The sequence below is a fragment of the Stegodyphus dumicola genome, chromosome 7 (genome assembly GCF_044657685.1).
Source record: "Stegodyphus dumicola isolate Sdum_Otavi_A_Nest chromosome 7, ASM4465768v1".
Lineage (NCBI taxonomy): Eukaryota > Metazoa > Arthropoda > Arachnida > Araneae > Eresidae > Stegodyphus > Stegodyphus dumicola.
This window is the reverse complement of record NC_140774.1, coordinates 165,153,269-165,178,369: the sequence shown is the minus strand read 5'-3', so window position 1 is coordinate 165,178,369 and position 25,101 is coordinate 165,153,269. Positions and strand designations below refer to the sequence as shown.

The following is a 25,101-nucleotide window of genomic DNA, read 5'->3' as shown; positions in this document are numbered from 1 at the left end:
TTGTGTGAAAAATAAATAAATTTCCATTAGTGTAAAAAAGACGTATTGGATACTTTAAAAACTAAACTTTTTTTTAAATATGTTTTTTACCGGACGGTAATGGAGTAAATGAGGGTTTTCTTTTATTAAGTATTTGCAGGCTGGGCAATTTTAATGAAAGGAATAATAATACGTTTTGCTTCATTTTTGTAAGTCTTATATGCTTGGAGAAAATTCTTAGAATAATTTTTTAAGTATATTACGAGATTGAAGTGTATTTTAAAGTGCAATGAAAAGCCAAATGTTTTTTCCGTAACTGCAGGCACTGCATTTTTAATGAAAAGAATAACCGATATAATTTATTTAATTTGTTTCTAGTTTTATATACTTTGAGACGGTTTTTAGATTAGCTTTTAAAGTACAGTATGACAATTAAAGCACTTTCAAAGTACAGAAGAATTCTAAATACGAGTGCTTTTTACTTCCTTGTACGAAGTAAAAAGGAAGTATTGTAATCGCGAAAAGTTTCAGGCAGCATATTTCAACGAAAATATCCATTTTGACCGCTATCGAATGCAATTTAACGACGTTTTTGCGTCATAACTGTACGTAAGGACAGAATAAAAGACTCGTTTCCTCCAAAAAAATTATAAAACTGCTTTAAAATTAATTCTGAAAAGAATTTTTCGTGGCGTCTCTACGAACGTATGTACGTACGTACGTATCTCGCATAACTCAAAAACGAGTAGCCTCAGAACGTTGAAATTTTGTATATAGGACTGCTATAACATGCAGATGTGCACCTCGTATTTTGGTTGCAATTGGCCGCACCAAATGTATATAAATATATTTATATATATATCCACTCTGTTACCCGGCTCAGTGATCTCAGTTTCTTTACTCTTATATGTTTGTAAATTGTACATTTTTTCCTTTAAAAATGATTGAATTATGTTGTTTTTATCTTCCGGTTAAGGTTTTTATGCCTTTAGTAAATCTGTGTGCAACATTTTTAGAATTATTAACAATTTTAAAGTTGTTTAAGTGCCGCTAAGCCTTTTTTTATGGCGGCCATTGATTGTTTACATTTGAAACAGCAGACTAGGGGATTTGTTGCCAATCTAGAGAAACTTAGCTTCGCAACAACAAAGATAACGCCTTCATTTATTATTGCCAATTAAATCATGCTTAATCCTTTCTGGGGTATCTATATTAAAATTTATAAATATCTATATTAAAATTTACTTCGTAATTTTTAATATAGATATTTTGAGTTTTTATGTATTTTTCCCTTCTCGCGAAGTGAGAACTGAATTAATTGAATGAGAAATTCTCAATCGTCTGTGAAAAACTGTTGCTTTTTTGTTTTGTTTGCTTAATTTCTTTCATACATCATTCTAGCTTTATTATAGTATTTGAATAGAACATGTGGCAAGGATTAGATAATTCTATTCTTTAAATGATATAAATTTTGTGCATTATGAGTTATAATATGAACGAAATATTGTGGTTTATGCGCTGTCGGCGAAGTAGATTTAATTAAATCCAATAAGTTTAAATGAAATGCAAGGAAAAAAATGCGTATAATTTAATATTCCGTACAAGGAAGTCATGTGGTGTACATATCAGTTTTTTTTTTTTTTTTTTTTTTTTTTTTGTTTGTTGTAAGCCTTGCTGTTTTAATGAGAGGAATAAATGATACTTTTAACTGCATTTATTCCTAGATTTGTATGATTTGCTGAAATTTTTAGAAGATTTTAAAGCAAATTATTATAGTTAAACATGAATTAGAATGTGCTCAAATTTGAAATATTCCAAATATTTAAAAAGACTACAATCCATACGGGAAAAGAAGAGTAGTTTTTAGCCCAAAGGGGTAATTTACCCAGAACGGCTATTAATTTCGTTTTCGCATTTTGCGTTGGCTCACCAGAAATGACGTTTTACTTTTCAAATTGTTGCCACCAAATATTACAGCCCTGCATTATATTTAAAGAAATTAAATAATGAAGAATCTGCATGAATGTATGTATGTTTGTCGAGCCGTGAAGAAACAACGGTACCTAGCGACATCAAATTTTGAATAACGTAGTCCACCAGTCGAGTATGGGCATCTGAAAGTCCAAATTTGGAATTTAGAACTTGTTATCGATTTCATATTTTTTAAAACTTTAACGAATTTTTGATTAACAAACTCAACGATTTCAAAGCGAGTAGTGGCAACTCTGCACGAAAAGGAATATTTTTATCTTTAGCGCGCCAGACTGTGTATCTGAAATTCTAAAGACATGCTCTTTTTAAATTATTTTCTGATATTGCTACTTAATTGCATTTTGTGGTTTAAGTGGGAATAACATGATATTTAGTAAATAAAGCTAACACTCCAAACGTTAAAAAACACCCCTTTGGCCGTGATATAAAATCTGAAAGCTTTCAGACTTTTTTTTAATGTGTTTACATTTTTGATAAATTCGTATTTGATATAAACGGATTTATTGCTGATTGAGGATGAATAAGATCTTTCATTTGTCTTCGATTATATGAAAATGAATACAATGATAAGTGAATCATTTAAAAAAGGAGGAGCTCTTAGCAACATTTTGTGACACCTAATTAAATAATCTGAACTAAAAGTATATCTACCTCAAATATTTCTGTTTGTACAAAAAGGAAATGTTATTTTCCACATTGTAAAGCGGAATTTTTTACAATTACAAAATAATTGATCAAATTAAGTTATTAACTTGTAAGAAATTATTGCATTCCTTCGCATTTGTTGTAAGTGGTTAAGCACATGAAGCTAGCTAATGAAAAATCTGTAATTCAAATCCCGGCGAAGTCACTATTAGTTTTCTCCTGTTTCCTGGTTCTCCTATTTCCTGTTGTAAGATCTACTTGTGGCCGGTGTCGCGTTTTTCATACAATCAATGACACTCAGGTTAAATATCTCATTTATTTGCCACACAATCGTAGATTATATACAGTTTATACAAATATAAAATATTTTAATTAAGGCAGGATTGTTGAAAGCCAGTTTCTAAAAACTCCAGTTACAGTGAGTTGGAACTAACTCTTTTTCTCCAGATAGAGGGTACTATGTGGAGATGTGTTAATGTATTAAAGAACCTTGGGTGCTATATTCTGTCTATCATAAGAAACGCTCTCGCCAGCTATTCTGCAGCTGTCTGTTGCCGTAGAAACGAGCCTTGGCCCATTTTCTGTAAAGGTGTCTTGAAGACGAATGATAAACTCTTTTCAACTCAGCCAATAGTCGCCAAAATTAAAATAACAACAACGAAACTCTTGGTGTTCGCCCCTATTTGAAATATACTAGCCCTGTTGCTATTACAACCGCCACCCGCAACACACAATGGCAGGAGCTGTTCTTCTAGTACATTCTGTCTATCATACGAAAAGCTCTCGCCAGCTAGTCTGCAGCTGTCTGTTGCCGTAGAAACGAGCCTTGGGCCATTTTCTTGTGTCTTGAAGACGAATGATAAACTCTTTTCACCTCAGCCAACAGTCTCCAAAAATGAAATAACAATAAAGAAACCCTTGGTTCGCCGCTATTTGAAATACATTACCCCTGTTGCTATAGTGACCGCCACCCGCCAGACACTGCGGTGGGAGCTCTTCTTCTAGTAGACAGACAGTATTTACTTTTAGATTTAAAGTTTTGGAAGACAAGGCACTGCACCTGTCTCCGAAAAGCTTCAAAGTTTCAGCAAACTAAAGCTTAGGAAAATACTGGTAGTTCATGCCGTGTCATTGCTCTGAACATTAGTTGTGACGAACGCTGGCTGAGTGCTCGGTAGCTTTGTCAGCAAAAGGCAAGAAGCTTATTAGATGTGTTCAAAGTTTAAAAGGGAAACAGCTGCAAGATATACGCGGCGTGTACATTCTCTTGAGAACGTCATCGTGTTCCGTCATATAAGTACTGAGGTAAGTCGCCAGTTCTTCAGACTGACAGAAATGTCAATAAACATACCTTTGAATATAAAGGTGTTTGTTCACTTATTTATGTAGAGGAATTTACAATTTCAGAAATGAAAGTTTCATAAAATTCGTAAAACATTTTTAACGTCTCCTGCCTCGATAAACCTAACTCTACTAATATGTTTGTTCAAAAAAATCACTGCGAAATTTCAAAAGTTACACGCTCTTTTTATTTCTTCTTTACTCTGTCGAAAATGTAGACTGAAAAATGGGAATATCAACTAAATTATGATCATGATAATATTAATAACAAAGAATTCCTTGTTAAGAGAAAAATATTCAGAATTTTATTTGCGTTATTGCTAGGGTAAACGAAAGAGAGATGTTTAATGCTATACCCGCTTTGAAATTGTTGAGTATTTTAGTCAAAAATTCGTTAAAGTTTTACAAAATATGAAATAAACAATAAAACAAATTCCAAATTTGGGCTTTCAGGAGGAGGACTCCGTTATTCAAAATGTGATGACTGTTGTTATTCAAAATGTGATGACCGTTGTTTTTCCACAAAGTTAGTGACATACATACATTCATACAGATTCTTCATTATTTAGTTTTTTAAATATAACACAGGACAATAATATTTGGTGGCAACAATTTGAAAAGCGATACATCCCATTTAACGTGATTCAACGCAAAATGCTGTTTCGAGAATAATAGCTCTTCTGGGCTAACGCTCCTTTGAGTAAAAAAAAAAAAAAAAAAAAAAAAAAAAAAAAAAAAAAAAAAAACTTAAAGCTTTCATATTTAAATGGGGGGGGGGGGCTTTTTTTTAACCTTTTGTGTGTTATGTTTATTAAATATCATGATCTTCGCCCTTAAATTATAAAATTCAATTCAACAGCAATATCGCAAAATTCGACACACAGTCTCGCGCCCTGGAGATAAAAATGTCTCCCCCCACCCGTACAGTGTTGCCATTGCTCGCTCTAAAAGTTTGTTAATCAAAAATTCATTAAAGTTTAACAAACTATGAAATAGATAATAAAACAAACTCCAAATTTTGGCTTCTGGATGCCCATATTCGAGTGTAGAACTGCGTTATTCAAAACTTGATATCCGTAGGTACCGTTGTTTTTCCACAATGCGAGAAACATATATATATATATATATACATTCAGGCAGATTCTTCATTATTTAATTGCTTTAAATGTAATGTAGGACTCTAATATTTGGTGGCAACAATTTGAAAAATGAAAACGTCGTTTATAGGGAGCCAACCAAAAATGTCAAAACGAAATTAATAGACCTTCTGTGCAAATTGCCTCTTTGGGCTAAAAAAAGAACCTTGAAACTGGCTTGACAGACGTCAAAGCATAATCAAATATTTATTTTAAATTCGTATTAAATCAAATTCGTGTAAAAAAAAAAAAAGTTGGTGCAAAACTAAATGAAACGAATAAAATTCTCTTCGAAGTAGCCGCTGTAAGTGAAAGCACTTACAGGTGTGCTAACGTCATTTCTTCCGCGAGTCCGAATTGTGGAGATTGGAACAGAAACCTCCTATCGTTCCCCCGAATAGGTTCACACCATGGAGCTCCATGGTTCCCACTCCTTATTTCGCTCTCCGTTCTTTAATACCCAGAGGCATCGAAAACTGGTTTTATCCCTTCATTTCCCCCGAACACTGCTTAGGTCGCGGCTGGAAAAAGCGTCAAAATGAAAAATAATCTTTCTCGAGATAGTGCAGGACATCACCCGAGGGCAGTGACGAATCTCTCTCTCTTTTCGTATATGTAATTTCCGCGTTGCTGTCATGATTTGTGGCGGGAGGAAAGTGACCAAGTAAATGGAATGGGAAACTCTGAAGTCAATAATGTTTTTATTTATAAAGTTTTTTTTTTTTTTTTCTGTCTACATCTTATTCCATTTTCGTTACTCAAGAAGTGAAGAATACGTGTGTGTGTGTGTGTGAAGAAAGATCTTCATTACGTGTTGTTTCTCTGATAACTGGTCAAAGGTGGCGTGTTTAAGAAAAGGTGAAAATCTTCCATTTCACTACTGAGAGTTTGTTTGTTCATTTATTTTTAGCCGAAAGGACGTTAGCACAGAAGAGCTATTAATTTTGTTGTCGCATTTTGCATTGATTCACTTTAAACGGCGAAACACTTTTTAAATTGTTGCCACCAAATATTAGAGTTCTGCATTATATTTGAAGAAATTAAATAAGGAAGAATCTCTATAAATGTATGTATGTTTCTCGCATTGTGATAAAACGACGGTACTTAGAGCCATCCAATTTTGAATAACGTACGTCTCCACTCGAATATGGACATCTGAAAGCTCGAATTTGGAACTTGTCTTTTTTTTATCTATTTCATATTCTGTACAGCATTTATGAATTTTTTGATTAAGGAACTCAACGATTTAAAAGCGAGCAATGGCAGCACTGTACGGGGGGGGTATATCCAGCGCGAGAGACTGAGTATCGGAAATTCTTATGCTCTTTTAAATATTTTGTGATATTGCTGTTGAACTGAAATTTATGATTTAACTGCGAAGAAAATGATATTTAATAAATAAAGGTAACACACAAAATGTCAAAAAATGCCCCTTCGGGTGTAATATAAAATCTAAAAGCTTTCAGATTTTTTTGGGGGGGGGATATTGGTTTCTAACTTTAGTATCTATAAATAGTGCCTCTAAAGAAACTCCAGATTTATCTATGAAAATGGATTTAAAGTGCTTTTATAGAATTCAGTCATTAAAGAAAAATTATATATAGATATTTTTATTGTGTACACGAGACAGCAATGGATGATTCGACAGTCTTATGTTCGTAGTCTTCGGAAGACTATTTAACGCTGAAGTCAATAATTAGTTCTTCTAAAATCAATTGCGAATAACGTCATGCACAAGAGATTGAGACGACATCCCTAATCATTCACAACTGAACCACGTGAGCAAAAAGCGTAGGAATACATATATTATCACCATGCTACTGCAAAGACTTCACTGTGAACCAGAATATTTTACAAATATGTCTTCTCGAGTGAAGCCACTTTCCTTACAAACGATTTTGTAAATAGCCACAATTGCTGAATTTAGAGCTTTGAAAATGACTATGTCAATGGTCTGAAATTTACGGTAATTTTATGTCGCCCGAGAACACATTTCAGTTATGCGTTTGTCGTAAATATGGTTTTATAATTTTATGGACCTTATGTGTTTACATATATATATACACATATGATCAGTCCATATCTAGTCCCTATAAATTTGAAACATATTCATTTTGAAATAAATCATATGCAAAAGCCAAAAAACCCGAAGCACAGAGGCAGATTGCAAGACATATGGGGACTAAATATTCCAAAACTAAAAAATAGTTTCAGAAAAACAATACAAGTAATGTGTTTTACTTTTATTGTTTTCTGGGACTATTTTTGAATTTTAATCTTTAATTTGTCGTTCAGAAACAGGCTGTTTTATTTATTCACCTCTTTTATAGCAGCAACCTCCTGGTGATGAGCGAAAGACGTAAAATCATCTTTCATTTTTGGTTTTGGCACATGTACCCCCATAGTTTTTGTAGTTTGCCACTGTGCTACTAGTATTCTGGTTTGCATGTGATTTATTCCGAATTGAATATGTGATAAATTTTAAACGTATTTTTAATTTTTTATTTTGCATTATTATTACTACTTGTTGCTGTTATCAAGTGCGCAACGGGATTAGGTTTAATTGTTTTTTTATTCATTTATATATATATATAATTTTAGCACCGTGAGCGTAGAATTTGTGCTTTCAATGTCCATTTTTATCGTTTTACCTTTTTTTACTTGGCTTTAATATCTCAATTTTTCCAAAAATCGAATAACTTAACGGAACTACAATTTTGTCCTTAACTAAATTTGCCAGTTTGGCATCATCAGTCTTACTTGAGTAAAAGACGAAACACCTTCGCATTTATTAATTATTGTTCTTTGAACGAGAGGTGGTTTGTTCCCCTTAAAAAGTCAACTAATTTCCGATCAATGACGATAATTACTTGGTTTATTAATTTTTCAATGTTTGAATTTCTATTTTTCCTGATTTAATTCAAGTACCTTTAAAATTTTTTTTTTTTTCGAAATTATTTTTCATGATTTAAATTCAAGTCCTCTTGAAAATGTTTTCCATGATTTACATTAAAATTCCTTTAAAATTTTTTTCTGAATTAAATTTCATACTTCTGGGTTATTTTGGCAGTCGGGCACATGAATGAAGATTGGCTGAAATGATGACACATAAGAATTTAAATTTATAGCTTTATCTTTATTCACTTCAAAAGACATATTATGATTCTTTACTAAATAAGACTAAATTCAATGCGTCATAGTATTCTAACAAAGAGAAGCAGATGAGATCCTAATAGCAGTAAAGGCAGAAGCGATTTCCCACGGAAAATGGTGCGAGTTCTCCATTTATAGAAGCGGTTACGTAATAGGCTCGAATGTTCTCGAAAATACTGGTCTAGGGGGAAGATTCTGAAATTGCGGAAAGTTAATTAGAGGTTGCTTGTTCGAATAGAACAAAGCTGTCCTATTTTTTATATTTTACATATATGTATGTATATAAATCAGAACTGGTGGCCAGCTATCTAACATCAAAAGCACAAAGCAAAATTAAAAAAAATAATAATAAAAAAGACATAAGGAGCTAACTTAATTTACAGTGAGATAATTAATAAAAATCTCAAAACCAAAACTCAAATTAGAAAGTTAACTACCTTGTAATGATATAATTGATAACTGCGTAACTTTAATAATTAATAATCTTTTTTGAAATGTTTTATCTCTTGTTTACACACAAACACACACATTAAACGTTAATAATAATATTATATATATAGAGAGAGAGAAGTATATTGAGATAGAGAGATAGACGGATGGAGATTAATAGATATAGACAGACAAATATATGCACATATATATATTAGATAGGTATGTATATGTATACATATACGTTCACTTTCATTTCTCCTAAGGTCTATATCTAAAGCAGCCTAATGAGAAGCAAGGTGTTGAGCCCTTTTTTAACTTGTCGAAACTGAAATCAATTTCAATGTATACGCGCCACATATCTTTTTGATTCGAGTGAATGGAAACTGGAGACACTGAGTTGCTTGTAACTGACATTGAGAATTTGTTTACAGTGTAGAAGATAGTATTGAAAGTACAGTGTTTGTAGTCTTCAAAAATCCATTTTACACTAAATATCAGCTTTGTGTGATGATATGAGTAACAGACCAAAGTTACATGATTATAAAATTTAACTTTTGCATTCAATCGAATTAGAAAATGAGGAGTTTAAGGTTATCTTGACTATGAATCAGAGTTACACTCAAATACTCAAATAAGACCATAGTCCATGTAAAAAGTTATGTAAATCGCTACAGTTTTCGAATTCGGGGCTTTAAAATTCTTGTATAACACAAGACTCTCGCAAGATCGATGTCTGGACAGGTTTAATTGGCAAGATATTTTTGGCACTTTTCTCTTTGTTGAAAAAGCTAATAAATTCAATGGAAACTAGAACATGCCGCAGGTCTTTTTGTTTCCTCAAATCGAGCAAATGGAAATGCAAGACTCGAAATAGCAGATCTTTCAGCAAGATGGAGAGCTACTCCTCTTCAAATCATGGGCGAAATAAGTTGAATCGTTGATTTACAGAGCAATGAACTGGCAGAAATCAATGTGTACTTCGGCCCTCACTGTCCAGTGTAAAAATATTACTATCCTCAATTAAACTTCTTATGGCAATTCAGTATCTCGTGATTCTTCACCTCATGAATGACCGGGTGGTTTAAGATGGTTGAGTACTGGTAATTCGATCTGGTGTCTAATCCCAAAGAACAGGCTGCTACATGAGCAGATTCATGTTTTAGGTAGAATAAAGTACGTAGTGTTGTATTCGTGCGTACATGAGGTGAATCCATGTCAGCACTCCTTTCGCAGAGACCTTTGGTCCTCCATACAGATTACTCACTCTAGGCTATAGATACTGTTACGTCATTTTCTTCCTTCACGCTACTGGGTTCATGTGGATTTGGAGTGAATAACGACGACAACACTTGATGGAATACCGAAACACACTTTATTTAGCCAATATTAATCAGGACAGCTCCAAAGTCACGTTTTACAGTCGTCGAAGGTCTACTATACTCTTGCTGGAACAATCAGTGACACAGACTTCAGGTTATCAGGCTGTAACGGTGAAGACAGCTTCACTGCAAAGCACCAGAATACAGCTCCTGACTCTCCTGGGTCGTTCTTGGAACTCCACGTACTCTCGAGACTCTCCACGCTACAACTCGCGATTCACTCGACGACACACAGAGCACAGCTCCCGACTCTTCGGTTCAGTCGTTCGCAGAGCTCAGCATGCTCTCTCGACGATGCACTAACCGCGATACACGAAGAGACTCTTTCGATGCACTCGACGACCCACTTAGTACTCGCTGCCCGACTGTCAACTCGATCGACGCCACACGGACTGACTAACTCGAGACTAAAGGGCCGTTCCCACTGGGGTTTATCTGAGCTAACGGAGTCAGTTCTCTGCGTCGACTAGGTCCGCTATGCCTGCAGTTCAGAATTTTCAACTTGCTGCCCTATTGGGAAAAGACTGGTTTGGGAGATAAGTCGGCTACGTTAGTTGTCCCCGTTAGCTCAGATAAACCTCAGTGGGAACGGCCCTTAACTATCTCGCACTCACTCTCCGCGTACCAGCAGGGTTTATGTAGTTTTTGGCTTGTGTTCGAGAACATTCTGGGCTAAACCGGTAAGAATTCGTTCCAGAAGGTTCTCCATCCGTCCATGGCATAAGCCAATTTTGTCGCCAAATGTGGCAATCCTGCCTTCCCTTGCCATTTTATGGCAACTCTGAACCTGCTTTGCGAAGAAGCTATCTTACCGAGCCTGTACAGTTCGTAACAATATTATATGTCTACATATAGATGACTTATAAAGTATAATCTTAGAAATAGATTTGGCTATAATCCAATAAAACCCTAATCGTTCTTTCTACTCCGGAGATCCATATGAAATCTGAAAATATCCTCTTACAATATATTTCACATGAAAAATGCCGGTTTCAAAAGCTGCCCCTTTTAGTTAAGTTACTGAATCTTGACCATCTTAAGGAGAGATCGCACAAGCATTTATGAGCTTTGAATTAAACATTCTTGCCAGAGTATCATCCAAAACTGAATATCGCTTTGACTTCTGTTTTGCTGTTAATGGCTCACACTTTGGAACTTATTAGTTATAATCGTGATTTTGTTGAGAGTGTATTAAATAAAAGTTCCTTTTCAATCCATTTTACAAATTACGTATTTCACACATTTGCCATGAAATCCCACCATTCATTCGCCGAGACGCTGTGCGTAGGGGTATTTCCGAAAAAAATGGCTACAGAGGTTTTACTTCTTAAACATTGATTCTTAAATAGAAACTGAAACTTAAGTGCATTCTAATATCAAGAATGTAAAATAATATTTCGGAGAATTTGTGTACATTAATTAATATATGTAACTTTAGTTTCATTATTTTGAAATGTGACTCGAAATGAGATAAATTATTTGAAAACTTTACATTTAAAAGTTATATAACTTGATGACTTAGCTCCTATCTGCGTCTATTGATAAAAAATAATCTTTGCTCTACGAATATGTGTTACGTCACATATGAAATCCATTTGTATTCAAAGAATGTTACGCTATTATTTCTGATAAGATTATACAGTAAGATAACTATTACTTTTAACAAGATTATTATTAATATTATTTATCTTTTGCAATCTGACGAAAGAATCTGTTGAACTGACTGCTTATCAATGAATAAGAAATTGAACGGAGCATGAACAATTCAATGGTAATTTCAATGAGAACAATACACTTACCGAATGATCTCTTTTATTTAGTTATTTTCTTAATTTATTAGCTTATTTATTTTTTAAGTAACGTTATGCGAATGGGTCGAGATCTCTGATGATTGTATTAATACGTGAAGAAAAATTATATGATGTCTATAAGAAGTGAATCAATAACAGGTATAATTATAGTTTGTTACGTTAGAATAAACACTTCAAGTCCATTTTGCGTTCCTTCCCAAACCGTAACCATGACGACGACTGCTGCGGAAAAGAGGTCCAATGATTTTATTTTGCTAAAATCTCATAATTCCGGATGTGCAATGATAACGACACACATTGCGATCATAAATGAGGGGAGGGTCGCTACGGCCTTAATGTGCCTATTTTAAAGTAACAGATTATTGCTGAGTATGCAGTAAAAGAATGAAAGAGAACAGAGATAATCAATCTACTGTGTAACTAAATTAAAAGTATACTATGCATTTTTAATTCAAGTTGACGTTTATAAACCAAGCAGGTTTGGGAAACGTATCTGACATCGTTACTTCAAATCAAAATTATCATTTAATTAGGTGAAATTTTTATGCATTATATACTATGTTCATAAAAGTGTTTACGAGGGTCTCAGTTGTTAGCCGTCTGTATACACTTTCAATTACAAACATTTATTTTAAGTATGCAAATGCAAGGAAACTTGTTTCAGCATGTCATAATATCCTTTGGCAAGTTTACTAAACTTGATCGAGAATTTTAATTTCACTCCATTTTACAGCCACTGCTGCACTTGGGTACGCTAGAATCTTGCTAACAAAAATCGTCTCGCTCAAACGTGTTATGACACGTTTACTGTACTTCATTGCTGGCTTACGACCGCAAGTGCGCATCTTATGACGTTAATCACAGAACTTTACGTGTCTTAATCACAGACGCGTGTACTTAATCACAGAACTTTTGTCATACGTTGTAATGATATGTAGATTTTACATAACATTACACAGCCAACCAACGGCAGAGCGATAAAATCGCTGAAAACTGGTAGTTCCGACCTGCGTTTCCATTCCAGGCGAACGGTATGGTTGCATGGCGTTTTTGTGGTTTCCCCATGTGTAACGTGTCAGTTCACTTAGAAAGTCCTCCACGAAAGCATCCCTCGTACTAGGCAGATAGTCTTAATGTGCTTTGCTATAATCTACCCAAGCCAAAATCATAGGCCGTTTCACAATTATATAGATAACATACCATTGCAAAAACCTCAGATTTAATTTGGAGGCAGGAATGTCGTCGCCGCAATTCGAACCAAGGATCTCGTATTTGTTAACTGGATGCCTAACCACTTAACTACAAGAGCACGCATAGCAGGCCGCCATTACTTGCCTTTATTGTCCTTGGCAAATCGGAATTAAATACGGAATGAATAATAGACTATTAAGCCTGTAAAAGTAAAAGGAGAATTGTTTTCGTAAAAGTTCGACTTTCAATTTACCAGGATTATGCAGGAAGGGCGACCGTGTTTAATCCAAGGGCAGTTATAGAAGACAGAGTAAAGAGAAATAATCCCTATTACAATTAACAAGTCACAATTTTTCTATAACCTCAAGCAGTTTAATTTGAGAATAAATTCATTCTCTTACATGAATTAAATCAGTATTAAAAGACTGCTGTAAATAAGACAAACATCATTAGAAATGAAGGTATGAAAATAAATTTCATCATTATAAGTGAAAAAAACTGAATTATAAAGCAGCGATCTTAAACTGGCTGCCCCTGAAGCGAATGCATTTTCTTTAAATTAATTAGCATTATAATGAAATTAATTAGTAGGGCAAGGTTATGAAGAAAGTTTTTAGCTTTTAATGATTTTGAGTCCAATTTAACGTGTTTTCTTTACCGAAAACGAACGTTCATAACGCTCCAGAAAATCTACAAATGGAACTAATTAATTTATGCCATTGTAGGGTTTCACTTCATCTGGTAATGCCAATTAATCCAAAAAAGCTAACAGACGTGAAACAAATTATCGTCGAGTCTGAACAACAATACAATCGTAAGAAGTCTAAAATAACCGTTTTATTTAAACAGAATTTATAATACAAAGGCAGTCTGTTATGCTACAATAAAAGCCACAACAACTCGTGGTGATGCAACTAAACAGAACATTCAGATGTAAATCTAACGTTGAACAGCACTCAAGGACTACGCAATTAAAGATTATTAGAAACTGGCTCACTATTCTACCAGAATGTCAGAATCTAAGTGTCGGCAGCGATAGAACGCAAACCAGATAATTACAACTATCAGAGCTGGCAGGAACTTAGCAACCGTAGCGCATACACGATACTAGAAACATGCTCTACCTCAGAATACACAAACCTCAATTTAAATACTGGCTACTCATTTGCATTCTATTAAAGAATACGGAAAAGAGAAGTTAGAGTAAAGATTTAAGTAATAAATGACTGGTTAATTAACATAAAATTCCTTATACTGTGATATAAATCTTATTCAAAGGTTTGAGGAAGCAGATCAGATTAATCTTTTATCCTATTTGCCAAAAGATAAATATTCAGAATAACGAAGTTTTGCAAAAAGAATAATAATCGCTTTGTTTGGAAAAACATTTTAGATGTGAACATTTCATATGTTTTTATTTTATATGTTACAGTTTTTTTTTCGCATTTGAAAACTACTGAGTCTAAGAAAAGAGCAGATTGACTGATGAACAACTGCAATTCATGACAAAGCTAGATTCTAATATTTTTTCTCCAAGGTTACGAACTTAATCAAAATCAAAACGTCATGAACTGTTGTAGCTGAAAATTGTTGTCAGAAATAAAAAAAGTTTTATTTATTTAATTACATATATATGTATTTTCTTCTGTATGCTTCAAAGAAAAATTTCATAAAAAAGAAAAGAAAATAGGTTGTCATTAATTATTCTCAAGTTTTGTCCCAATTGGAAAGTTTTTGTAATTTGTTTATTTAGAGTTTAAGTAAATTATTTATGGGTTAATTCCACACATTAACCTTATTTGAAATGAATACCAGTCTGAAATTCTAATATTTAGCTCCCAATACGTTTGAACTACAAAGTACACTTGTGTGCAAAATTAAGAAAACTTGCTCATTATGCCAATTTCTGAAAAACTAATAGACAGATTTTAATGAAATTCTGACATGAATATACATTTAGACCAGAGAAAAAGGGATAGCATTCAAAAGTCATTTTGTTTGCACACGATTAACAGTAAAGATCATAGTGCAGGGATGTCTAGAATGCGTTGCGATATCGAAAATGAGTCTAATATGGGGTATGGTCCTCTCTCACAGCCAGGCAAATCGCGCAGCGTGACAGTATACTGGACAGAAGGCAGATGTGTAGTGTCTGTTGGCAGACCATTTCACTCCTCCAAGGCACTTTTGAACTCAGGGATGGTTCTTGGAGAGGGATGGCGAGATAAAATTGCCCTCCCAAGAGCGTACTAGACATGTTTTTTAGGGTTAAAGTTAGAAGATTTGGCTGGTAAATCCATGTGACGAATATCCTTACTTTCCAGGTAATCGCCGACTATTTGAGCCGTGGATGAGCGTTGTCGCCCATTAACGGGAACCCAAGGCCAATGCACCCCAAAAACGTCGAACGTAAGGCTCTAAGATCTTCTCTGTATACCTAATAGCAGTCAAGAAGCCTTTGTCAAACACATGCAGGGTTGTGCAACCGTCCAACATTACACCTACCCAAACCATTACATCTCCAGTCCCGTAGTGATCCTTTTCCTTGATGAGGGAAAGATGTTATCGTGATTCATGCTCTCTCCGGGTACAGATACGTCGAAAATTAGTGTCCAGGCTGTATCTCGACTCATCTGTAAAAAGCGCATTGCTCCTTAGAAGCTTTGGTTCGAGTCGCATATTGTCTGCAACATGCTAAACGCTTTCTCTTGTAATCTGCTGTGAGCGGAACTCAAATAGTCGGTCTTCTAGCATACAGCTTTATTTCATAAAGCTTCGGACAACTGTAGACGGTGAAACTCGAGTCCCAATGGCAATATACAACTCACGCGAAAGCTTGCAGCCGTAACAGTCCTGTGTCGCGAGCTGAAAGTGCCAAATAACGATCCTCATCGGTCGTTCTGGATCTTGGTCGACTTTGTCCAGGTCTTTTCTATGTGAATCCAATGTCCAGAAACTTCAAACGACACTAGGCATTGCATTGAGCTCTGTAGTCTCCTGGGCTTGTGATTTGTCTGCCTCCAATCTCCCCACAATTCTCCATCTCATTCTGTCATGTACACATTCGTTGTAACTTTATTTACCTGATACCTTACAAGATTTACCGAACTCTTGCGAGAAACATGGCGAATGTCGTGAAAAAGCGCACAGATCGTCGAAAACCCCTCATGCGCTTATATCCCATCCACAATCGCAGTTCTGCGGATACGCACGTATACGTTTACATATTCGACTCTGAATATTTGCGTGATTCTTCGGCGGCAGCTTTGGTTCGGTGCTTTTCGGAAAAATAGGCATAATTTGCAATTCTCTTCATTTTGAACCTGATTGTATAACCAACATAAATTTCTTGCAGGTACCAACCTTTAGATTTCAGACACAAATTAAATATAAATTGGAATTTTTTACTTATTATTATTACTGTTTATGTATGTTTTGATAAACATTTAGGATGCAAAATTTAGTGACACTTTTTTTTTTTTGAAGAAAGATTTCGTTTTTAAAGGGGGGGATTTGGCCTGTCAACTGTTTTTCGTGTATTCGCGTAAAAAATTATGCAATTTGAGTCCACTGTTATATATAACATTAAAAAACAATATTTGCATATTTACATAATTTCAACAGAATCTTTTATTTCAAACTCGCGTAAAAAAGCCGGTTAGATTTGTTTTGATCATACGATATGTTTATAATATTTATGATAATACGATATGTTTTTATATGCAATGTGATTTCTACGATATGTTTATATATGCAATTTGAGTCCACTGTTTTATATAACATTAAATAACAATATTTGCATATTTACATAAGAAGTTATATTTACATAAGTTTTGATCATACGATATGTTTATAATATTTTACTTACTGCTTCCAATAAAAAACAAATCTCAAATAATACTACGACATCATTTATTATCGTTGTTGTTTTAGCTGGCACTTTCGTTTTGTTCTTTGCATTTTTCGAAGACAATTTTGTTGATGGTTTGTGATCGTAAATGTTTCATTATTCCTCACTGAAGAATCTTAGCTTTTTTTTTTTTTTAGACAAGCCACGGTTAATCCGCTTCTCGGTTAATTCGTTGTCGATTAATCGGGAGTTGACTGGTATATACAAAGTTATTTAAACAGCTTCAACTTCCTTCAATAAAAACTCTCTCCAAAAACGTGAATATTATGTTAAGATACTTACAGATGTCATTTTAATTTCCTAAAGTTGTGAAAAACTAGCTTCGTCGTTGGAAGCATTGCAAATGATCCAAAAGCGAGAAGAACTTAATAATATGTTGTAGCAACACAACATCCTCTAATTCTAGTATTTGGGTCAAGGAGCAACATTCATTCAAAGCACAGAAAAGGGGAGAAAGATTTATAAAGCGTATGGTAACTTCATTTCTCTTTCGCAAGGTTGTTTACATGCGCTTGGAATTTTTCGACGAGGCTGGATAAATCTGAATCACTCTTATACCATGCTTTTGATACTTTGACAAATTTGGACGGGACAATAGAATTTCTGTAACAAATCGTTTTGTGATCAGATTCAAGAATGGACGGTAATCAGCCGCTTGATGTTTTCTCGTTCGTAAATATTTAATTACGGTTGTACCTCCGTAAATACGTCATTAATCCGTTCCACATCCTTGGACGTATACCAAACAAACTTTTCCAATAAAATATAAAAGGAATATGATGCATCCGTTGTTATATATAAAAAACTATCCTTACTTTATAACACTGTTTGATAATATAATACAAATGCAGAGGGTAAAATATATACTGTACATAAATGAAGCACTGTGCATGGTATCTTAAACTTTTTTGGACTTTTGGAATACGACTAAAAAGTTGCCAACCGTTGCCTCTCGATGCCGACAATCGATGCCAAACATTCATTTTTTAAAAGTATGCTAATTAATGAAGAAAATCTGAGGAAATATGGTACGCTAAAATGAATGCAGCAAGAGTTAAATGGTGATCTTGATCTAAAATGAGGGTGCTGAATATGTTTTCAAAATTTGATTGATGCATAAATGTAAATTTCAATTAAAAATGTGTAATACAAAGCTTATTTTCATAATCGGTCTTTTTTTTTAATTTGATGAGAAATTGTGTATTTAAACGCGTAAGCATGTTCTTTTTGTTAAGAAAAATCGCTTTTATTTGAACTCCTAGGCTATTTATTTAACAAGATGATTCTTATTTTATAATCATTGAGATTTAGACATGAGTTAGAAGCATTCCATCTCCCCTTTTTTTATTTAAACTCTATTTCTTATTTAGAATCGTAAGCTTGATTTTTTTTCAATCTGCCATTTTAGATTTTTTTGTTTACTTTCTTGTTTAACTTGGTAGTTACTTAAAAAATAAGTTAAACAAGAAAGTACATAAAAATCAAAAATGGCTAATTGGAAAAAATATCAAGCTTAGAAAAACCGTATTGTTTAAATTCTTAAGCCATTTAATGGAAAGATTAATTATTTTATAATCACTCAGGTGAAATAAAATTTAGAAGCATTCCATTCACCGCCATTCCATTTTTTCAGATGTTTATTAAATATTTCTGACAGTTTTTATCTAGAATTTTAAACCTTTTTCTGTTAATCAGCCTTCTTTTATTTTATAATTAGTTGTTGAGTGCTTATTTTTGATGAAGAAAAATCCGCATTGCCAGTATTCTTAAGGCTCTTCTACAAAATGATTAATTATTTTATAATCACTAAGATTAGACACAATTTGTAGTTATTCTATTTCACTAATTTTCTTTGAAGTTTGTCAAATATTTCTATTTTTTATTTAGAATTTTAAGCCTGTTCTTGCAATCAGCCATTTTTCATTTTATAAATTATCTTATGATTATTGCTTTTTTTAAGTACTAGAATCTATTCTTTTTATCAATAAAGGTCGTTTTGTTTTTGTTTGAATAAATTAATTATTTTGTAGTCACTCAGATAAGAATATAAATTGGAAATAGTCTATTCCATTATTACATGTGGGCTGTTTTCATTTAGAATTTTAAACTTGATTTTTTAAAACTCTTTTATTTGTTTGAGTGACTTAACCCACTTTTTATTAATGAAAAACGTTACTGTTTGGACTTTTAGGCCATTCACCAAAAAGATAATTAGTCCAAAGGGGCTCTTTGTCCCCGAAGGACTGTTGTTAGAGTTACCACCAAATGTTAGAGTCCTGCATTATATTTGAAGAAATTAAATAATAAAAAATCTGCATCAATAGATGTATATTTCTCGCAATGTGATAAAACAACGGTACATACAGCCATCGAGTTTTGAATGACGTAATCCTGCTACGAATATGGGCATGTGGAAGATAAATTCGAAATTTGGAATTTCTCTTATTATCGGTTTCATATTTTGTAAAACTTTAACGAATTTTCGAGTAACAAAATCAACGATTTAAAAGCGAGCCATGGCAACACTCTACGGGAGGGGGGGGGAACATTTATCTCCAGCGTGCGGAACTGTGTATCGGAAATACTAAAGATAGGATCATTTTAAAATTATTTTGCGACATTGCTATTGAACTGAATTTTATGGTTTCAGTGCAAAGAACATGATATTTAATAAATAAATGTAACACACAAAATGTTAAAAAAACGCCCCTTTGGACGTAATTTAAAATCTGAAACCTTTCAGATGTTTTTTTTTTTTTTTTTTTTTTTTTTTTTTTTAAATTTTAAAATCACCCAGATTAGACATAGTTTAGTAGCATTCTGTTTTTCTAATTCATTTGATTGCAGACTTTCCCAAATAGCATTAGTTTAAAAATAAAGCAGGAGTTCTAAAAAGAAAGTGGGTTGCCTCATCAAACTCGCGTACTGTCATCCTTTTAAACTTCAAAACAGATTACGGATGTCGTGTTCTACCAAATGGTCCATAACAGGACGCCATTAATGTTCCAACAGAATCGAAACTGAGCCATTAGAAGCTTAAGACATCATTCAAAAGGAAAGACTTCAGCAAAGTCTTCTAAGTGGGGATGGAACTGTCACGGACCTAATCCTGCGCTTAAAAGAATCCGAATCCGAGACCATCCTCCACGTTGAGGTCTTTTATTGCAAAGAATAACCTCATTCGCTAACGGCATGCAAAGCCTAGAGCAATTTTTGGGAAATATGGGTCGATAATGATGATGAATTATATGAACAGATATTCTTACCGTGGCGTTACCTGAATTAATGATAAAGATTTGGTGGCTAGATCAGAGGAAATATTTCTTTTTCTCTTTCTTTAGGCTTCAGCCAGTGAAAGCGAGTATAACATATTAATGCTTACTTACTATTTTGCTGCATGATATTTGCTAAGGCTGTCAGTATATGGCGACATTTCTTTTGAATATTTCAATAATTACCGATCGTTTCCGTTACAGGACAACACGCGCCAAACAATTTTCTGCAGAAAGATCCACAGGTCGTCAGCGACAAGGGTCGTTTCAGCGATCCCGTTATAAGTCGATTCTGACCTAAGTCGGGGACTTATTTTATTATTAATATCTTTGATTGTATGAGCTTTTATTTAAGGTAAAACTGGGTTTAAGAGTGCGTAAATTTACGCAATATTTACAAACAATTTCTTTGTATGCATATATACGTATTTAATAAAATTAGCACCTACTCTTCCTCTAAATTAATCAACATAAAGAAAAATATATAAATGATAGCTTTAATTAAAACAAAAGATAAGTAACTTTTACGTATTTGGACGTTTTCAAATTTTCACTGGACTAGTTTCGATGGTTTTACCGAACCATCATCTTCAGCTGCCAAAGCGTAAATGCTTTTTCAGCTGAGGATGATGATTGAAAATATAACGCTGATTTTTGTTGTTTAATTTATAAATTAAGCTTTTATTTAGTTCACTCATGGTGCTTCATTACGGTTGGAATTTTGTCATCGAATTTTCAACTGCTTTCTGATAACCTATCGTGTTCAAATTTTGTGCATGCTCTTTTGGTTGAAGACAATGCAAGGTGGGGAAAGGATTTCTTCAAAATTTAATTTAGATTCTTTTTATTTGATATTTAAACGATTTTTCGCTCATATCTTTGTTTAACGGACAGACTAAACATATCAAACTGTAACATACTCTTTACACCATCAATTACAGCGGAAAAAAATCTTTTCATTGAAACTTGTATGAAAATTGTAAATTAATTTCTGAGTTTTTTGGCAAATGTTTGAAAATCTCTCGATCATTTGACGTTTTTGATTTTAAAATTTAAACATCTGAAAATGCACTGGATATAAATTTTTTAATTTTTCACACATTACAAAGCAAATTTTTCGCCCTGTATTAAAACAAGAATGATAAAAAAATATTAATTCAGTGATTTTCTACATCTTTTTGAAAACACGCATTGCAGTCTCGAGACGACTTCAATCTGGCCATATATTTTGAGCCACCCCTTGCCATACAGACACTATACATTTATCCGCCTTCTCTGGTATTTGAACCTTGCCCTCATAACGTCTTTCGGCAAAGGAGGAGAGAGAGAGAGTGGACGTTGGTTCGAAGCTTATTTCTCTTCTAATAGCTATTCCTTTTATTTTTTCTAGCGTCAAATTCACTTTGGTAGAACTGCATCAAATGTTACGGGGAATTAATACTGTTCATCTTCAGTTGGAATAATTACAGGGGGTTTTATTCGCTTTTATTATTAAATTTATTTACAAATTTCTGTATTTGTCTTTGATTTAATTTGTATTTATTTTGGATTTAATATAGCAGCCATTCTTTCACGAAACTGCATATTGTTAAAGGTTGTCATTCCTATTCCCTATTACATTTGTATTTAGTTGCAGATTTAGACTTCCATTTAGTTGCTAAAGCGTCTCTATTTAGTTGCTAAAACGTCACAGCAAGAGAAGATCAAGCATATGCAGTTAAGTAGCTAATTAGGTTTAATCTTTCAACTTATTTTATGGCAGATTTAATTGGCTACTGCAATTATTTCATTGTTCATTGATAGCGTCTTATAGGTCGCTGGCACTTACAAATGAACGGGACTTTCAAAGTTGAAGATGAAGCTTCCCATCGCCTTTCGGTTATGCATTGTCTTATTTCTGGTATTGTTTTTCTTCCACGTACGTTCACCTCTTTAGTTATTGTCTTTGTGTCGCGTGTGTGTGTCGACACAGCTGTCGTTTAATTCGGGTTACGGAGTCTTGTCTTGCGTCGCAGCTGCAGACACAAGCCCTTTGCTTTAACCTGTTTAGTAAACCGTGAAAAATTCATTTCTGGGTAATGGTCGCGTTATTTCCAAACCTGCAAAAGATGGGAAGAAAATGAATAAAAGCAACTTGTCAGAATTTTGTTTATTCTGTTTTTACACTAATTTTGTTTTACTCTGTTTTGATCCAAAAAGATTTAGAAAATAATGCATATGGTATAAAATTAACTAATTCAATTTTATTCTGAAAATATATTTCTGTTCAATGAAACAACAACAAAAAAAAATTTTTTTTTTAAAGTTTTTTTTCGAAACTTTAAAAATGTTTTATGAACTAAAAGAAGAAAAATAATTTGTCATCTAAATTTATTGGAAAATGGAGTTAAATAATTCTTTTCACAAAATTCATCTGAAGTTTTATACCACGAATAATAAAGCGGGGAGCGTCTTTGATAAATTTATAAAAATAAAAGATTATACTTTTAATAATACAGTTCCGTGATAAGAATTTGTTATTTTAGGTGCGCGTGCTTTTATTATCTATATAGTATATAAAGAAGAAAGTCCGTGTGTTTGTCCTCTAATAATTCAGTCATCGTCACCAAACTTTCTACAATACTTTTCTAGGTTTTGGAAGAGGTGGACGTTCCACTTCCCAACCCCCCCAAAAAAAGCTAAATTCAGAGATATTAATTAAAAACTCGGGAAAACGATAATTTTCTTTCTCATTTTTCCGAGTGGCAACAGTTTCGCAAGCTGGAGATGAAAATCTGCTTTATTTCGAAAATTGTTGCCACTGCTCGCTTTCAAAGCATAGAGTTTGTTAATAAAAATTTTCGAAGTTTTAGGATAAACTAAAAATATCATTGCCAAACATTAAATACATTGTTCCCGATTCCAAAAATTCGTGGGAAGCCATTTCTACTATTCCCATCTTCGTACGATTTTACTTAGCCGAAATACTAATTAAAAACTTTGAAAACGCTAATTTTCGCACTCATTTTTCCGAGTGGCAACAGTCTCGGGCGTTGGAGATAAAAATGCTTTTTATTTCAAAAAGTGTTGTTACTGCTCGCTTTCAAATCGTACAGTTTATTAATCAAAAATTTGTAAGTTTTACAAAATCTATACATATAAGAAAGAATGTTTGTTTGTGTATTTGTTCGTCCGCGTTATTGATTTTAGATGAATTATGATATGATCAATTTTTTGCCACATTTAATCGACTAAAATTGAATATATGTGAAATATTGGATGGACCTTGAGCTTTTACGACCATTTTATTAGAAAAACGAAAATCATTAAAAACTGCATGCCATTGTTGCTGGATATAATGAGAGAGAATTAGCTTATTTTTCTATCGAAATTTTTATGTGGGTTCCATATCGCATCAGACTGAAAAATGTATGACTGTGAATCATATTTTTTGCCTCTTTAGTGAAGAAGGATTATAGCAGTATCGTTTTCTGTGTTGTTAGATACATTACGCTCATTCTAATTTAAGTACCATCGGTTACTTTCGTTAATTCGTAACATAAAATTGCAGATGAATGTTTTTTCTTTTTTAGTTCATTAAATATTTAATGAGTTTCAAATAAGAGTTTTGTTTGTAAAAAACTTTTTGATTTGTTTTATTTTCTTCCTTTTAGTTTTAATGGCACGTTATCAGTCAAATGTTTCAATTTAAAAATCGTTTTTCGGCAATAAATATTCACTCTTTTACATCTAATAATTATGTTATTATTTATATTCTTACGGTATGTTATTTTTAATTTAACGCTAAAATTTATATATATCATTCTGCGATAAAGAGGAAAAAATTTGAAAGCTTTTAGACTTTATATTACGCCCGAACGGGAGTTTTTTAACTTTTATGTGCTACATTTATTTGTTAAATATCCTGTTCTTCGCACTTAAACCACGTAAAATTCAATTCAACAGCATTTTCACAAAATATTAAAAGCAGCACACCTTTAGAATTTCCGTGTGTATGTGTGTGATTATGGCAAAGCCTCGAGGGCTATCTGCCTAAGGGGAGGGATGCCTTCGTGGAGGACTTTCTAAGGAAACTGGCTCGTATACACGTTACACATGGGGAAAACCACGAAAACGCCCATGCAGCCAGCCCGTTCGCGGGATTCGAACCTCGGACCGAACTACCAGTGTTCAGCGACTTTACCGCTCGGCTGCTGGTGGGCTTTAGAATTTCCGATAGACAGGCTCGCACAGAGTTAAACAGTTTTTTTCCCCTGTACAGTGTTGCCATTGCACGCTTTGAAATCTTTGAGTTTGTTAATCAAAAATTCGTTAGTTTCACAAAATGTGACATAGATAATAAAATAAACGCCAAATTCCAAATACAGGCTTCCAGGTGCCCATGTGTGGATGGAGGATTACGTTATTCAAGATTTGATGGCTTTTAGATATTGTCGTTTTTTCGCAATGCGAGAAACATGCATGCATTCATGCAGATTCTTCATTATTTAATTTCTTTAAATGTAAAACTGGGCGATGATATTCGGTGGCAACAATTTCAAAAGTAATTCGCCGTTTATAATGAAACGCCACAAAATACCGTTTTGAGACTAATAGCCCTTCTGGGCTATTACTCCTTTGTGTTAAAAAAAATGTATTTATCCAGTACTATCTTTGACATTTACTCGCACTTTCTCTAATGAATTATTATTACTATACGGTTTTGTTTTAGTCAGCTATGCTACCCTGCTATTGAATTTCCAATCCTTCCTATGACTTTGCTCTGCTAAAAATAGGCTTGACTTTCTGAGAATAATTGTTTTCTTAGATAAATTAATACATCTGGCACGCATTCGGTGTGGGGAGTTACGCGGCTAATTT

General features: G+C 33.6%; 1 protein-coding gene across 3 annotated transcripts in view; it reads left to right on the top strand.

Moving 5' to 3' along the window:
• LOC118190517 (uncharacterized) overlaps positions 1–25,101 on the top strand; it is a 309,842-nt gene that overhangs the window by 94,806 nt on the left and 189,935 nt on the right. The window lies entirely within an intron of this gene.